This window comes from Vigna unguiculata, chromosome 10 (genome assembly GCF_037176805.1).
Source record: "Vigna unguiculata cultivar grain cowpea cultivar isolate G323 ecotype 2 chromosome 10, ASM3717680v1, whole genome shotgun sequence".
NCBI classification, from domain to species: Eukaryota; Viridiplantae; Streptophyta; class Magnoliopsida; order Fabales; family Fabaceae; genus Vigna; species Vigna unguiculata.
The window spans coordinates 33,278,497-33,295,206 of record NC_140801.1 but is presented as its reverse complement, the minus strand read 5'-3'; the positions used below and the strand labels follow the sequence as shown (position 1 = coordinate 33,295,206).

At 27.7% G+C, this 16,710-nt stretch overlaps 1 pseudogene across 1 annotated transcript; it reads left to right on the top strand.

Annotated features, from left to right (window-relative positions):
• The first annotated feature begins 11,654 nt into the window (after window positions 1-11,654).
• On the top strand, window positions 11,655-15,568 carry LOC114166428 (molybdopterin synthase sulfur carrier subunit pseudogene; annotated as a pseudogene). Its single transcript, XR_014985132.1, has 2 exons — window positions 11,655-12,886; window positions 13,464-15,568. The product of XR_014985132.1 is annotated as a molybdopterin synthase sulfur carrier subunit pseudogene (transcript).
• Window positions 15,569-16,710: the final 1,142 nt, after the last annotated feature.

The following is a 16,710-nucleotide window of genomic DNA, read 5'->3' as shown; positions in this document are numbered from 1 at the left end:
TGAACAAATTAATTATTTATGCTTGCATAGTAGATCATGATAGAACAACAACTTTTTAACATATTTCCATGATAGTGCACCTCCATCCAAGGTTAAAACATAGCCATAACCAATATTTGATATTGTGTCACCAAAATCAATATCCAATTTAAATTATCCTTCAATCATCTCAAGAAATTGGGCATATTGTCATAGAAGAAATACAAATAATATTACACTAGATGGCAAATCAGTGAAGTATATATTCATTCACTTTATAATATATATAACCAAGATTTTTTTTTCTCATTAAAAGGTATATTAACCTTTACAAGACACCCCCACACTTTGAAATATTTTAAATGTGGTTCTCCTTTCTTTCATAACTCATAAAAAGTTTTATCACAATCTTTTGTGTTCAAAATATGGTAAGCAGGATATAAAATTTCATTAATATAATGGTAGGCAAACTAGAACTTGAAGCATAACATTTACCATATCAAATAAAAGCATTTTTTTTCTTTCGTTGCACCATTACATTAACACCATATGAATATGTTGCTTAATGAATTATACCATGAATTTTACATAAAAACACTCATTTGTAAAGACATGTATCATCATTTCTCTATTTAATTAATTAATTTTGCACCTCAAAATTTTATAATTTGAATGGTCTCTAACCAAATTTATCAATCTAATCTAATACTATATACAATTGGGAACTAACAAAAGGTAAGTTTTTCAATTGAATAATATATCTGAGCTACTTCTCATTTCAAATTTTTATCTACAAAAGGAAAAAACCGCTGATGTGTCAAGCTCTCAGCATTTTGAAGGTAGAAAAAAAATTGAAAAACAAATGGAAAAACGAAAGTTTTAATTCAAACTTCATTCTCTCTCTTCCTCAGTCTTCTCACTTTTCGCCTTCTCAATTCTTTCTCTCTCTTTCTCATTCTCTCTGCTTCCGCCTTCTCACTTCTTTCTCTCTCTTTCTCATTCTCTTTGCTTCTGCCTTTCTCACTTCTTTCTCTCTCTTTCTCTGTCTCTGTTGCTCCGTGTTCATCATGGTTTCTCTGCCTTTCTTAGCTTCTTCTCTAACATCTTCTTCTGTTCATCTTCTTCTTTTGATCGAGCTATTTTTAAATCGCAAAAAACCGACTATGGAGATGCTTTATATTTTTTTTTCTGAGCTTTCTTCTGTTCATCTTCTTCTGTTCATCATGTTTTTTTTGTTTACAGGCTTCAACTGAAGATTACAAACACATGCATGTGAGATTTGCCGTTCATAATGAGAGATTTTTTTCGTGGAAATCTTTATGTTTTTTACTGAGATCTAAGTGATTCTTGGCTTGATCTTATGTTTCAGGTGTTTAAATCCTTGAAATGAAGAGTACAACCACATCCATGTGTTTTAAACTGCAAAAACCGACTATGGAGATGCATTATTTGTCTAATTTCTTCAGATTTGTAGTTATTTTTGTGGTATCTCTGTTTTCGTCATTCTTCACAGATGAATGAAATGAGAAGATCTGCAGATATCGTTTTTTTACCCAGATCTGAAGATGTTGTATCTCTGTTTTCGTTTGTGTTTTTACCTTTCTCAAGCAAACAACTCATATTCTTCTTATATTTTCTCAAATCTAACTTTTTTTTTGCGTTGATGGTATTTTTCTTTTTTTACAGGTCTGATATGGGTCACTGCGACATATGGTTTTTTTACCCAGATTTCGTTTTTATTTTCAGCTTTCTGAAGCAAACAACTCATATTCTTCTTATATTTACTTTGATCTAACTATTTTTTGCGTTGATGGTATTTTTCTTTTGTTGACAGGCTTCCAATGAAGAGTTCAAACACATGCAAAAGTCTTTTTCGCTATACAACTTAACTGGTATGTAATTTTTTGGTTTGGAGTGATGTTTTGCTCTCAGATCTACTTTGTATTTGTTTTATTTTTGGTTTGGAGTGATGTTTAGCTCTCAAAATCATGAGCACTGTCAAGAACACCAAAAAGGTAAAAACTTTTCTACTATTTTTCGTTCTTCTACCATATTTATCTTCTTTTCTTTGTCATATTTATCTGTTCGATGGATGTATTGCTCTCAGATCTACTTTTCGTTGTATATGTTTTGCTCTCAGATTCATAACCATCAAGAACATCAAAAAAGATTTTTTCTTCTTCTCCAAGATCCGAGTACTTTTTTATGTTTTTTTGTCTTTGATGGATGAATTTTTTTGGCAGATGGATGAAATGTGTCAAGAACGCAATAAAGGTTAAAGGTTGAAACTTTTGTTCTTCTCGCAAATCTTTTCTTCTTCTCCCATATCTGATAATTTTTTTATGTTTGTTTTTTCTCTGAAGAATGAATATTTTCTAGCAGATGGATGAACTTTCCAATAACACAATAAAGGTCGAAGTTTTTTTTATTCTTCTTACTAATCTTTTCTTCTCCAGATCTGAATATTTGTTTATGTTCTTTTTTCTCTGATGAATAAATGTTTTCTGTAAGATGGATGAACTATTGAGGAACACAATAAAGGTAGAAGCTTTTGTTCTTCTCGCCAATCTTTTCTTCTTCTTCCAGATTTGAATATTTTTTTGTGTTTTTTCTCTCTAATGAATATATGCTTTCTCGCAAATGGATCTGTTTCAAGAACGCAATAAAAGTATAAGTTTTTGTTCTTCTTGCGAATCTTCTCTTCTTCTCCCAGATCTAAATACTCTTTTGAAGGTTTTTTTTTCTCTGATGGATGATTTCTTTATGTCAAATGGATGAAATGTTTGAATAACACAATAAAGGTACAAACTTTTCTTCTTCTTGCGAATTTTTTCTTCTTCTCCTAGATCTGAATACTTCTTCTCCTAGATCTCAAACACATTCATATTTTTTTTAATGATTTTCACTTTCGATTTTTTATTTATGGATTTTTATATTTTTGAATTTTTAGTTCTCTTTGACTGAAGTTTTTGTTCTACTACAACGAAGGTTATCTTTTTTTCTTTTCTTCATTTTCTACATTAGAATTTGTTTTTTCCAAAGGTTCCATTTCAAATGTTTAAATTTAATTTATTTTTTTATTATGCATTCCATTTTAATAACTCTAACATTATTATTTATATTTATGGTTGGAATAGTCATATCAACACATTTATAATTTTGTCTTTATATTTGAATTAAAATTAATTTATTTTTGTTTATTTATTTAACCATAATTTTTGCTATTTAATAAGTTGTGTAAGTGCAGGATAAGCAATAAATGTGAAACATCATGGTTTACAATTGTGACTGTTAGAATAACCATCATTATCATATTCTCTTTATATAAACTACGAATGTTGAAATGTATTTATATCTCTCAATCTATTCGCATTCTATGAGTAGCAATCTTCTCCTACTTCATTCTCCATCTTTTCCGTCTTCTCTTACTATTCTTCTTCATTACCAATATATTGTTATGGTTAAATATCAGTTAAAATTAACGTTTTTTTATCACTTTTTCTATGTTGTATACTGTCTTAAAAGTCGTAAATTATGAATAAATTTATCAACACTTATCTGTATCCATTGTAATCAAAGTAATGCCAAGAAATAAATATTTAAATTTAATTAACTTAATTAAATATTACAAGTGAATAAGCAAAATAAATAATTAATAAAAATAAAGTTTGGATGAGAAATATTTATAACAAAATAAATACTTAAGAAGAAATAAAGTTTGGAGATACGTTTATTATGATGTATTCATATTTGTCAATAAAGTTTAGTGGTTGATAACGTTTACAAAGTTTAGTGGTCAATAACGTTTACAAAATTTGAACTTGAGGAACGATAATCGCTGATTTTTGAAAGTGATGAAGACAAAATCAACAAAGATATCATAGTTACTTTAACTTATCTGTTTGATTAATTTTTTCTATTTCATTTATTTTTCATGGCAAGTTTTTTATTCTTATTTAAAAGACCTTTTATGTTTACAATGTTTCATGTTTTCTATTTTATATTTTAAAATAATATTGTTTTGAATTCTAATTTTAACCATTATTTAACCATTATTAACTATTTTATATTACTTACTTTAAATACATTTATTTACCAAAATAAAAATTAAGACTTTTATTTTTTGTTTTACCTAGCTTATTGAAGAAGCTTTTTATACTTTCCAAAACTTAATTTTCCTCCTCCAAAAATTAAAAGATATTGAGAAGAATAAAAACAACTTTTCAGTTTCTCCAAATACTACTTCCAAGGTAAACTTTTGAGAAGAATAAAAACAACTTTTCAGTTTCTCCCAACACTATTTCCAAGGTAAACTTTTGTCTCTTCCAACATGTTTTTATCATTAATTTGCATTAATTATGAAGAAACAAATAATTTTCATGTGTCTCAATGCAATGTTATATTTGAATTTATTGTATTATAATTTTAAATGAAAAATGTTTTAAAAGATTTACCTACCTTTTTGAAAAAATTTTATACTGGTTTCAAAAATCTTCTCACATTCACATAAAGTAAAAGTCATTTTGAATTATCAAATCTCTAATGATATCTGATCTAATATGTAATACATAATATTGCAAAGCTAACAATATTATTCTGAGTTATAAGTTTAACCATTATTAATCGTAAATATTACAAATAAATAAATAAATAGTAAATAGTAGGCAATAATTAACTTATAATAAAGAAGAAAGATAGAAAGAGAAATAACAAAGAATAGATAACAAAATAAATAAATATATATTTATTATATATAATATATAATAAATACATATAGTTTAGACTTTATGAATTTGTCCATAAATAAATAATAAATTTAAAGAACTTGATTGCGTACCTTTATAAAAAAAATTTATTCTACATTAAATGAGTGTGCATCTTTTCATGCATAGAGTCTAGCACAAACATTAAATAAGTGTGGTATGCACTTTTCATTTTCTTTTTCATTTTTTCAATTGTGTGATACAATGAACTTTTATGCGGAAATGTCAACTGTTTTTTGTGATTTGGTCGACAATGTCAAGTTTATTCTTTTATTATTCTTTCTTTGATTTTTTTTTATATGTGCAAAAAGTATAGTCATAAACAAGATGTACTGTTTTCAAATTCACAACATTGTTAGTGATTTTTACTAACAATATTTTTGAAAATAAATTTTTTCAGTGATAAACTTATTTAAGTAAGTTATATTAGTAACAACATCTTATGGCAACAAGACATTCAAAAATCTTAATTGATCTTAGGTGTACAAAGTTATAACCTACAACTTTTTAGAAAATAATGTTTTTAATTATATAAATTATATATATATATATATATATATATATTAAATAATAATAATAATAATTTAATTTAATACGAAAGTAAATACTTTCAAACATAAATATATAATTAAATATTTCACTGTATATATTTTAAAGTAAGTATTTTAAATAATAAATTTAATTTCATAACATAAAATTTACTATTTGACAATTATAAAAATAAACTAAATGCAAATCATAAAAGTAAATTTTAAATTATAATTTATTTTTATAATAAATGCAGATCATTAAGGTGAAATCCAAATTTTCAAAAAAATTAAAATTAAAATCAACATCACACTCCAATAAATATTTATTAAAGTTTAATAAGTTAAATCTATGAAGGACTCTTTCAATATTGACTTAACTTTATTTAACTTTCTGGAGAAGGTTTATACACCTTTTAAAAATTTTCATTTTTCCATACCTACTTTTCATCTCCAGAAATCAATTATATTGACAAAAATATAAATAACTTAAGATACCTGTTCTCAAATATGATAGTTTGCTTTTTTTGTTTCCATACACTTAAGATTCATATTACAAAATTTGAAATTTGAAATCCAAAATCACAAAAAACTAGAATAATATGGTGACAAAGTTTGATTAATTATTTAATTCTTATTTAATTGATTTGGTAGAACATATATCGTCAATATTAATTAATTCTGACAGTGGCATATTTTTATGTTTTATATGAGTATGTATGCCCACCAATTGAAAATGACAATTTCATAATTAAAATTTTAAATTACTTTAATATTGTAGTCAATCACTCAAGTGTTATATCTTGGAAGCTTTTTGTGTTTTCAAAATGTCTTTGATCTAAGTAACGTGAAAAATTCTCCGAAACGATTTTTTCATGATTTAAGTCTTTATACTTAAGCTTTTTAATTATTTATTTTACAAACTTCATTTATTTATTTATTTCTTTATTTTTTCAATTATTATTTATATTTATTTATTATTATATTAAATGCAATGTAATCATTGTTTTTGGATTGCTAAATCACATTTTCATATTCATATTTTTAAATAAATATTAACATAATTGAAATACCGATAAATGACGCACACATATTTATTCAATTTATTTAATGATTTAGTTTGACCATCTTATTGAGTCTTTTGGATGCAGGGTTTAGGGAGTGACTATGTCGTTACTTCAGAATTTCAATATAATTATTTTTTTTTTATATTTACTATGTATTTTTTGATTCATTTATTTATTGGTTATGATAATTAAAAAATAATCTTAAAGAATATAGTATTTGGAAACAAAATCTTAAAAATAAAGAGTTGAAAAACTTTGATGATTCTTAATAATAAAATAATATGTTATAATTCATAATAATATTCAATAATAATATAATAACATATTTTGCATTAAATGAGTGCACATATTTTCATGTATTGATTCTAACACACACATTAAATAAATGTTGTTTTCTAATATTAGCCTTTTTCCAACACACATTCTCCCATCTCTACCAACCATAAATATTTTGTATGAACATTAAATTTTATCAAAAAAAATAGATATGCACTTTTCATTTCCTTTTTCATTTTTTCAAATGTTTGATACAATGAAGTTTTATGCATAGATGTCCAACGTTTTTTCAAATTCCATTATTTGGTTTACAAGGTCAACTTTCTTCTTTTATTCTTCTTTCTTTGATTTCTTTGATATGTGCAGAAAATATGGGTAAAAGCCAAAAACAATGCATACTATTTTGAAATTCAGCGCATTGTTAGCGGCTTTCCTCAACAATATTTTTCAAAATAAATTTTTTTAATACACTTAAGATGCATATTACCAAATTTAAAATTCGAAATATGTAGTAATAAAGTTTGAATTTGAAATTTAAAATCGCAAAAAAGTATAATAATATGATAACAAAGATTGATTAATTGTTTAATTAATTTGTTTAATTTTAAATTAATTGATTTGGTACAACATAAAGTCAATATAAATTAATTCTGACATTGACATATTTTAAAAGTATGTTTGTAAAAGAATAGTCTCATTTCTTTGTATATAAGTGTTTGAAAATGACAATTTCATAATTAAAATTTTAATTTTTTTTAATATTATAACTGATTATTCAAGTGTTTCATAATTTAAGTTTTTCATAATTTAAACCTTTTATTTATTTATTTTACGACCTTCGTTCATTTATTTTACAAACTTTCAAATATATACGACATTCATACATACAAATTCTAATATATGTTAAAGGCATTGTAAGATGTATTTTGAAACTAAATATAAATAGTTTATTGACAACCGATATGTTCTCTGCTTTTTAAATTAGTTTTTTGAAACAAAATATTTTTTGATATACAAAATAATAATGTTTGGATTTAAAATTTGAAATTGTAAAAAATCGTAAATAAAATTAAATTTAACATTTAAAATATAAAACATGTACAAAAATTTAAAGTTTTTCTAATTGTCTCTCATAAAAAATACAAAAATTCATAACGATATAATAATTATTATAAAATATAATAATATTTAATAAAAATATAATTATAAAATAACACAATGATATCAACCTAATAATAATAATTAAAATATAATGTAAAAATTACAAATTTTTTTAACTTAAAAAATATGAAAATACTCAACATTTAAATTTTAATCTTATTTTAATATTGTGAAATTTGAAATATATATAGTAATAAAGTTTGAATTTGAATTTTGAAATTTCAAAAAACTATAAAAATATTCCACTTAAACTACAAAAAATCTTTCAAAATGTAAAGTGAAAAGGCAAGGAGAGGAAAAATGGTCGGGCTGGCATGTTTTGACACCCTACAAAAAGTTGTAACATTAAAGCCTTTTTAATGAATTTTTAAATGTTTTTGAACAACTTTTACATATTTTTGACATTTCACAAAAGCTTAAACAATAATTTAAAACATAATTTTTATAACATAGACATCTGTGTATCATTGCAAAGTGAAAATTATAAATTCTTGAAACTTTTAAAGATATAAAATTCACTAATAATTTCAATTTCCATATTTTTTTTTCTAAATTAAGATTCATATTGACAAATTTAAAATTCAAAATATAAAGTAATAAAGTTTGGATTTAAAATTCTAAACTGTAAAAACTATAAAAATATGGTAACAAAATTTAAATTTGAAATTCAATATCAAAAAAAAAAACAAATAAAAAAATGACTCCAAAAGAATAGTCTATTCTTTATATCTTTCTACATTGGATTTACATATGTAGTTTTTGATCGTTTATATCTTGATGTTTTGTTTGCATCGTCTGTCTAACATTTGTATTTTGAAAGAATCCATTATTTACATTTATATACATGGCCTATCATTTATAGTTTTATATTGTCTACTCTTTACATTTTTTATTGTCTATTTTTGTATTTTTATAGAGTCTACTTAACAATTTATATATCGTTCGTCATCTTTGTTATTAAAAAATCAACTATTACATTTTTCTACATTATCTATTAAATATTTTATTTAAAATTTTATTTAATTTCTTGATTTTAATTAACTTGATTTTAATATATTATTTAAAATAATTATATACAATATATTTTGTTAAAAAAATATATAAATAATTTAAATAAATTTTTATCATAAAATTAATTAAAAATTTATTTAGTTTTATAAAAAAATTATTAAATTTAATTATATTTTTTAATTTTTAAAATTTTAAAATCTCGTGCCCCGTGCATTGCACGGGTAAAAGTACTAGTTTCTCAACAATTGTAATATATCACAACTTTCAACATTTTGTAATAATCAAAGAAAACTTATAAATATTTTATTACAAGATAAAGGTGTTTAACTCAAACAAACCATCACAAATATATCATTTATCAACCAAGATACATGTTTAGAAATAATAATCTTATTGCACTTGGAAACCATCTCATAACCTTGTTGAGTACAAGAAAGTTTCTAAATTCAGAAACATGAAAATTCATCATATGGAGATTTCTTCTTTTATCAACATTTAAATGATCTTAAACATGATATCAATTAAAATAATTCATTTTAATTTCATGTCATAAACAATAATTTTGAATTCATAAATTTGATAAAGATTATATTTATCATCGATCTTTTTTTTTCATATCAATATCAAGATAATTTTTTTCCTTTGCAAATGCAAAGTTTCACAACTCAATAATATTTTTAGAATGACAAACATTTCACAATTATTTTCATACAAAATACTTAAAATATATACATGATATAGAACATCTTTATCAATGGTAAGAATAGACAATATTAAAGCATAAATTAATATAACAACAAAAATATTAACTATAGACATCACAAAAAATTATTCAATGAGCAGGAATATCATTTATCCATAATTTTATTTATTGTTACCAATAGAAATAGAAATAATTATACACATCAATTTTTAGGCTTAGTTGAAGCTGATTTAATTATAACCATAAGAAACACATTAGTTCACAAAATGTGTTTTGCAGTCTTCAACTTTATATTGTTTTTAATTTTAGAATTGAATACAAAAGAGTAATAAAAAAAGAAATAGTAATAATTTTTCTCTCTAAGAATGTTAGAAAAAGATTACTCAAAGAATACTAATAATAATATAAATATGAAATAATATAATAATAATTATTAAATCAATAATAATACTAAGACAATATATAAAACAATGAATTTTAATCAAAGATCAACAATTATAATAACAATAATAAATAAAAGATAAAAGGTAAGGAGTAGAAATATCCTAGGTTGAGACACGCATAGCGCTATCCTTAGAGAGAAAACGCCCCTACTGCACAAGGCTAAACAAATATATCAATACACAATCATATGTGTTTTTTATCATATGCGTTTCTCTCCCAAGATACAACAACCCGTTAGATCGATCGAGTGTAGTGAAGGATCTCTAAACCTTATGAACACCACTGTCTTAAAGATAATACAGAAAAGAAAAGAAAAACACTTTTAAGAAAGACTCTAGTGTTTGTTGTCTCTGTTGTTGTGTGCTTCCCCATGCACCTAGGTGGTATTTATAGGTAACAAAAGGAGACAAAGCAGTAAAGTGTAATAAGAATATAGCCGTTAGCCATAAAACACATTAACCCATAAATTAAAGGTCTATAAAAACATGAGTAACAATAAGTTTTTTTATTTTAATTATTTATTTTTTAAATTATAATAAAATATTTCCAACAGAATAAGGTTGATAACAACAACAATTTCTACCTTGGCTTGTGCATTAGCTCTCGTTTTCAAGTTAACTTTTACTCTTTCTTTAGTCTTTCTTCATCTCTTCTTTTAACTTATGTTTATCTTCTTTTGATAGACGCTTAGCTTTCAACTCAGGGTTGATGGCGTCGAAAGACATCTCATAAGGGTTGTATAATCCCTTTGGAATGTTTTGAAGCTCTTTTCAGTGGTAGAACCCAAGTTCTTGGAGAAAGAACATGGTTATGTCTTCTAGTGAGTTTGTGCAGGCTTGAGAAAGTAGTGATCTATATACATCTTATTATTCATGGTGTGAACAACTTTCGACCTCTATTAGAGTTCTCTTAAAGGTTTTTTCATCATAAATATATATACTTTCAATTATATGGAAAATATGTTATGCACCAATGTAGTTTTTTTTATTTTGCTTCGGATTATATGCTTCGGTTTACTCAAAACCGAAACATATAATTATGCAGTGACATTTTTGCAATTCTTGCCAACTTTATTGACTTTGTTCCCTTCATACCCAAAGCAGAATATGGTTTCTTGTTTCAGTTGTTACATAATCAGTCCCAAAAGTCCTTTTTTGCTTATGTTTTACTGACCTGAAGCCGAAAAGTTTGTTGATATTTCAAAAATGTCGCTGGGAGAGTGGCTTTTGGCCTCAAGTGGATGTTGAACTGGGGCCTAAAGTCTTATTTTTCCTCGGTTAAAAATTGAATCGAGACTATAAAACTAATTAGGGATTCAAAAATCATGATTGTACTATTGTTCATCTTCAACTTTGTTGCATCGTTTTCTCTCACTACAAAAAAAAAATCAAAATTATCGATAGATAATTACATACGGATTATAATTTGTAGATAAATTAACTTTTACATACAGATTTTACATACAAATTTGTATATGTATATAAAATCGCATTACATATGGATTTGTTTCGTATGTAATAGAAAATTAATAATTATCCACCTTTCCATATGTAAAGTTTGTATGTAAATGAAGATATATATTTGATACATAATTTATATACGGATTTTAAATAAATAAAAAATTTAAAATTGAATTAATTTTTATTTTTCATTTTAGTTTTATTTTCCAACCTAATTTTTTTCTTCTATCCAAATTTCACATGAAACAAACATTTTCACCCATTTTAACTCAAATGGCACAACTCACCAAATTCTCTATAGATCATTACACTCCATCACGACGACACCATCCTGAATCACCTAGTAGTGTGGTTTCCTCCCTTCTACCCTTTCCGATCTCACTTCTCTCATTAGAACTCTCCATCTTTCTTTCAACTTCTTCTCCGGTGGGATTTTATCCACTCTTGCTAACCTACCTGTGGCTATGAGCCTTTACCTCCACCACAACAACCTCACCAGGAAAATCCCCAGGTGGGATCCCTGCTAAACAAGGGTCCCAATGAATTTTTTGGAGACCGTGGACTTTGTGGCCTCTCTTTGCAAATCGCATGCCCTGAAGCGCAAAAGCCTGGGATTTTTACTAACCTTAAAAAAGGTTTCCCTCAAAACCCCAATGCGCTCCACCCTGAAGGCTTATACCAGAGAGTGAAACCACACGGTGGTGGCTTCGTCGCGGTTCTTGTCATCTTTGGGCTTCGAGTTGCGGTTGGAAAAATTTCTCTCTCATTGTGGGCTTTTGGATGACGGTGGGGTGGTGACGACGAGGGCAAATTGGGGGCCAGTAGTTGGAGGGTTAGGTGGATGTGTGTGAAGGGCAAGATGGTAAATTTGTTGTGGTGGACAAAAGGTTTAAGGTGGAGTTGGAGGATTTGCATAGTGTGTTTACATATGTTGCTGGAAAGAGTAGGAGTGGGATTGTGTACAAGGTAGTCGGGGTCGGAAGAGAGTCTTCCATTATGTTAAATGTGGTGGGTATTCAGCGACTCAATGAGGGTGACGTCAAGTGGTCTATAATGGAAGCCATTGCAAGGTTCGTTTCCCCAATATGGTTGCCTTGCAAGCTTCTTATCACCGATTTCATTCGCAATGGAAGCTTGTAGAAACATGTCTAGTTAGTATTAGTTTGTATCTAACAACTTGTAAGCAGGAAAAGGATATGATGGAAGATGATACTAAGAATGGAAGTTCATAAGTGGAGATAAAAGTTTTGTTTTTGCTAGAGCACGTTATCTCACTCGCTTGAGTGAGATGCTGCTGGAGGTGCCATGTAGAAGTACTAATGATTGTTTGAAAAAAGCTTGTTGTGAAGTTTCCAGGTTTGAAGAAATCAAAGGGTGTATGGTCTTTGCTCTAAATGAGAAGTATACAACTGAGTCAAGCATTGTTAAAGACACAAATGAGTTGGCAATAATACCTCCAATTAGAGGTGGTTGAACAACTTAATATCATTACAAGGTACTTCTACTTTTTGTACTACAGTATATACTCTGAATATATATATATATATATATATATATATATATATATATATATATATATATATATATATATATATATATATATATGAATTTGAGTAAATGTTGATAAGGTTTTAGGTTCTGTAGAGATTGATTTGAAATTTGAATTCATGTACAAGCCCGATAGGACTTAAAAAAGTCGCAATAGCCAATTTATGTTAAGGACAATGTGATACTAACTACATATTTTTTCTTTAATGTTTTTTCTGAATTAAAGTTTGATGCCTTGTTAGAAATTGTGAGAATGCTAGTTGAACTCTTTATACTCACTTGGCTTGATACTTGGTCGTTGATAGTGCAATCAATTTGCCAATGTTAATCTAGAATTATCTAAAAAGTTGTAACTAGACAACCATCATTCTTAAAAATCACTCATAAAAATAAATTCAATTATAAAGTCACTCTTAAAGATTTGCTTTCCATATCAAGAATTCCTCCTCAATATGCATTTCCTTTAAGTAAGTTTAAGTTTGGGGTTTAGGCCATTAAAGAGTAATTTCCCATTGTGGGTGCAGAATTCCACCTATACACTATTCGCGCTTCCACCTCGATAAAAAAGAACCTCCACACACACCAATTGTCACTGCCACACTCGCCGATTAGAGTCGATGTTGTTTCCATTGTTGGCTTGTTGGTTTAACAGAGCTCCTAAGGAGGTTTCACTCCAGAAGGTCGTCATGACATATTTGTTGCTGCAGCTGGACGGTCTGAGCACCCTAGACGTGTGCGTGGTGCTGGATCAGGAGTTAGCATACACCAATATTTTGGTGCCTCCTCTCATCAGTCTTCATGTAGACACACTATTGATTATGAAGAAAGACTGACGCAAGAAATAACTAAGGAGGTGACTGATAATGTTATGCGCTAGTTCCAACAACAATTCGAGAGTTATGGCATTCGTTCGCACTTATCTTCTCCAACAGAACCATTTATGCCTCCCACGGGTAAAATTAACAATCTTTTTTCTATAAGTTATGAATTGAATAAAAGATATTTAATCAAATAATTAAGTAACATACATAAAACATTCACTCTGACAAGTAGAAGCTTGAAGGGGATTTGTTCAACTCCACCCATACCAAGGGATGACATGGACGACACTCATTCATGTCAGCTAAATATTCGCGATGGTACATTAAAGACACTAGTGGCTCATGGAAAAGTATTTGAGGCAGCCATAATTCTTCATGGTATAGAGTTATCGGAGGATGAGGTTAAGGTCACGATAGAAGAGGTTCTTGTTTCTTGTGCCAACAAATAAGGTATATACGATGACAGAGGCATTCCAATGTTTCCTCACTTGGCCTAGAGATTTAGTTGATTCTAATTCTGACCCCCCGATATAGACTCTCAAACCCACCATATACTAAATTTTTAAGTTTACATGCTAATTATATTCAACCTTAAATTGTATTCCATTTAAACTTAGTTGCATCGACAGGAAAATCCTCAACCAAAGAAGATTCCTCTCTCTTTGGACGATCCTCTTGGTGCATTACACCAACTCGATGAAATCATCATTGATAAGTTGATGCAGGTTCCTTAGGATTCTAATATTTTTTGGAGAGACCTTGAGATTCCACTATACTTGCATATAGAAGATGTCTTGGAGCTTGCATCAGGACAAGATGAACTGAATATTACCATTATTCAATTATGGATGATATAAGCCTTTTAGTTATTACTGTTATTTGATTTTTTTTTTTCATCTATTCACTTATATCAAATCAATTTTGTGTTTAAGTATATGTGTGGTGTCGCTGAAAATACAGGGTTGAGTGATGTATATTGGTTTACAAACCCCCGACTCACTCATGAAGGCAACAAGTTTGACGACACCCAAGCATATATGACCAAATTTTTTCAATGGGGTAAAGAAATTTATTTTGTCCCTTATATTGTTGGGTAAGTCATCTTTGTTAACTTGTGAATATAATCTATCATTATAACACATAACAATTAATTTATTTTCTTTTGAGGCGTCATTGACAGCTACTTGTGGGTTCCTTGGGGGAGAACCTTGTTGTGTGGTTTTGCTCCTTGCACCTCCCTCCCCCCAGCCATCTTAGACAAGTAATAGATTGGTAAGAACCTCAATGTCAATCTTATGAATATTCTTTGTTATATAAAAGTATCCTAACACATTCCCTTTATCATAGTTCAATTGTTGGACATAACATGTTGGTAGGGAGATCAACGACTAAGGCAAAAAATCTTGTGTGGTTATCCCTCCAGGTTTGGTATCTTTATCCATACATTTATAGTTGTTTGATTTAGTTTTCTTCCTTAATTATTTATAATGGTGTTCATATATTGTAGTGTAATAAAAAAAATTGGCTTTTATGAGTGCAGTTACTATGTAATGCAATGAATGAAAACTAGTTAGGAAATAGTAATATATATTTGAATTGAAAGTTAATGTCTTATTTTGCAGACATTCAAGAGTACTGCACCAATTCTCGCAAAGTCCATAAAGTTTGGTAGGATAATTTGTGCTAAATTTATAATTCAAATGTACGATAATGTTAATTAGGATATTCACTTGTTGTAACTAAAGACTTTTATATGTATTTAGACATTGGATGATGTTGGGTTTCATAAAATGAATTATCTTTTTTTTTTGTTCTGTTTTAGTCTGGTTTGCTTAAATATGTAGGTTAAAATATGTGAGAATAACCAAAAACATAAAATTTATGTTAAAAAAAACATGCATATGGTCTCGATTGCTACACCAACTAAAGCAGAAACGCACATAGGTCTCGGTTATGGTATGAACCGAGGCTAAAAGTTGGGACATAGGGCTTTGGTTATACCTGAACCAAAGCCAAAAGCCAAGTGTATTTCAAAAGTAGTTTTTTTAATTATGGACTATATGGATTCGGTTATCTACAAAACCGAGGCAGAATAAAGAGTTTCTACCTCGGTTGAGATCTGGGGCTAAAAGTTGCATCTTTTTTGCCTTGTCCTAATATGTCTCGGTTCTAGAACTGGAGCAGAATTGCAAAAATAACCGCGGCCAAAAATTCTTTCTGCACTAGTGATGGTACGTCAATTTGGTTTAGGCCTGAAAAGCTCCAAGTCCTCCTCCTCTACTTCTTTAAAAGCTTCTTCATGTTAAGAGGATGAAGGTAAGGTCAACCCCTATCAAGATATACTTTAAAGACCATCTTCTCCGAAATATGCATAGGTAGAGTTACTTGGGCTTCATTCTTGAGGATTGTTGCATAAAGATGTTAGAAATTCTCTTTTAAATATCTCTCCAAGATACTTTGAAGTTTGGTTTAAAAGACATATGACTTTAAAAATCTAGATAGATGTCCAAATATTTATTTGTCCAATGATGAGTCATTATTTTCCCTTATTCTATTACCTTTTTGTGCCCACCTTGATAGTTGTTTAGTGCTTAAATGTCTATTGTTAGTGCATTTTCATCAATTGGGTTTCATTGGGCCATTATTCCGAATTTTGATTAATTTTGCATTAATGGGCTTAATTTTTGTTTCTAATTATTTTTTAGGTATTTTTATGAAGCAATTTTGGAGCTTGGAATTTAATCTTAAGATGAAGAGTGTAACACCCAAATTTTGAGATGTCACAGAAAGTTAGAAAATGAACGCGTTTGGTGAAAGGGAAAATCATTGAAAATGTACTAATAAAAATACTTTTAATTTGATTTAAATTACATAGTTTAACAAGCCAATTTGTCAAAAAAATTCAAATAACAATTGTAAACAAAAGAAAATTACATAGTTTTTAGTATCT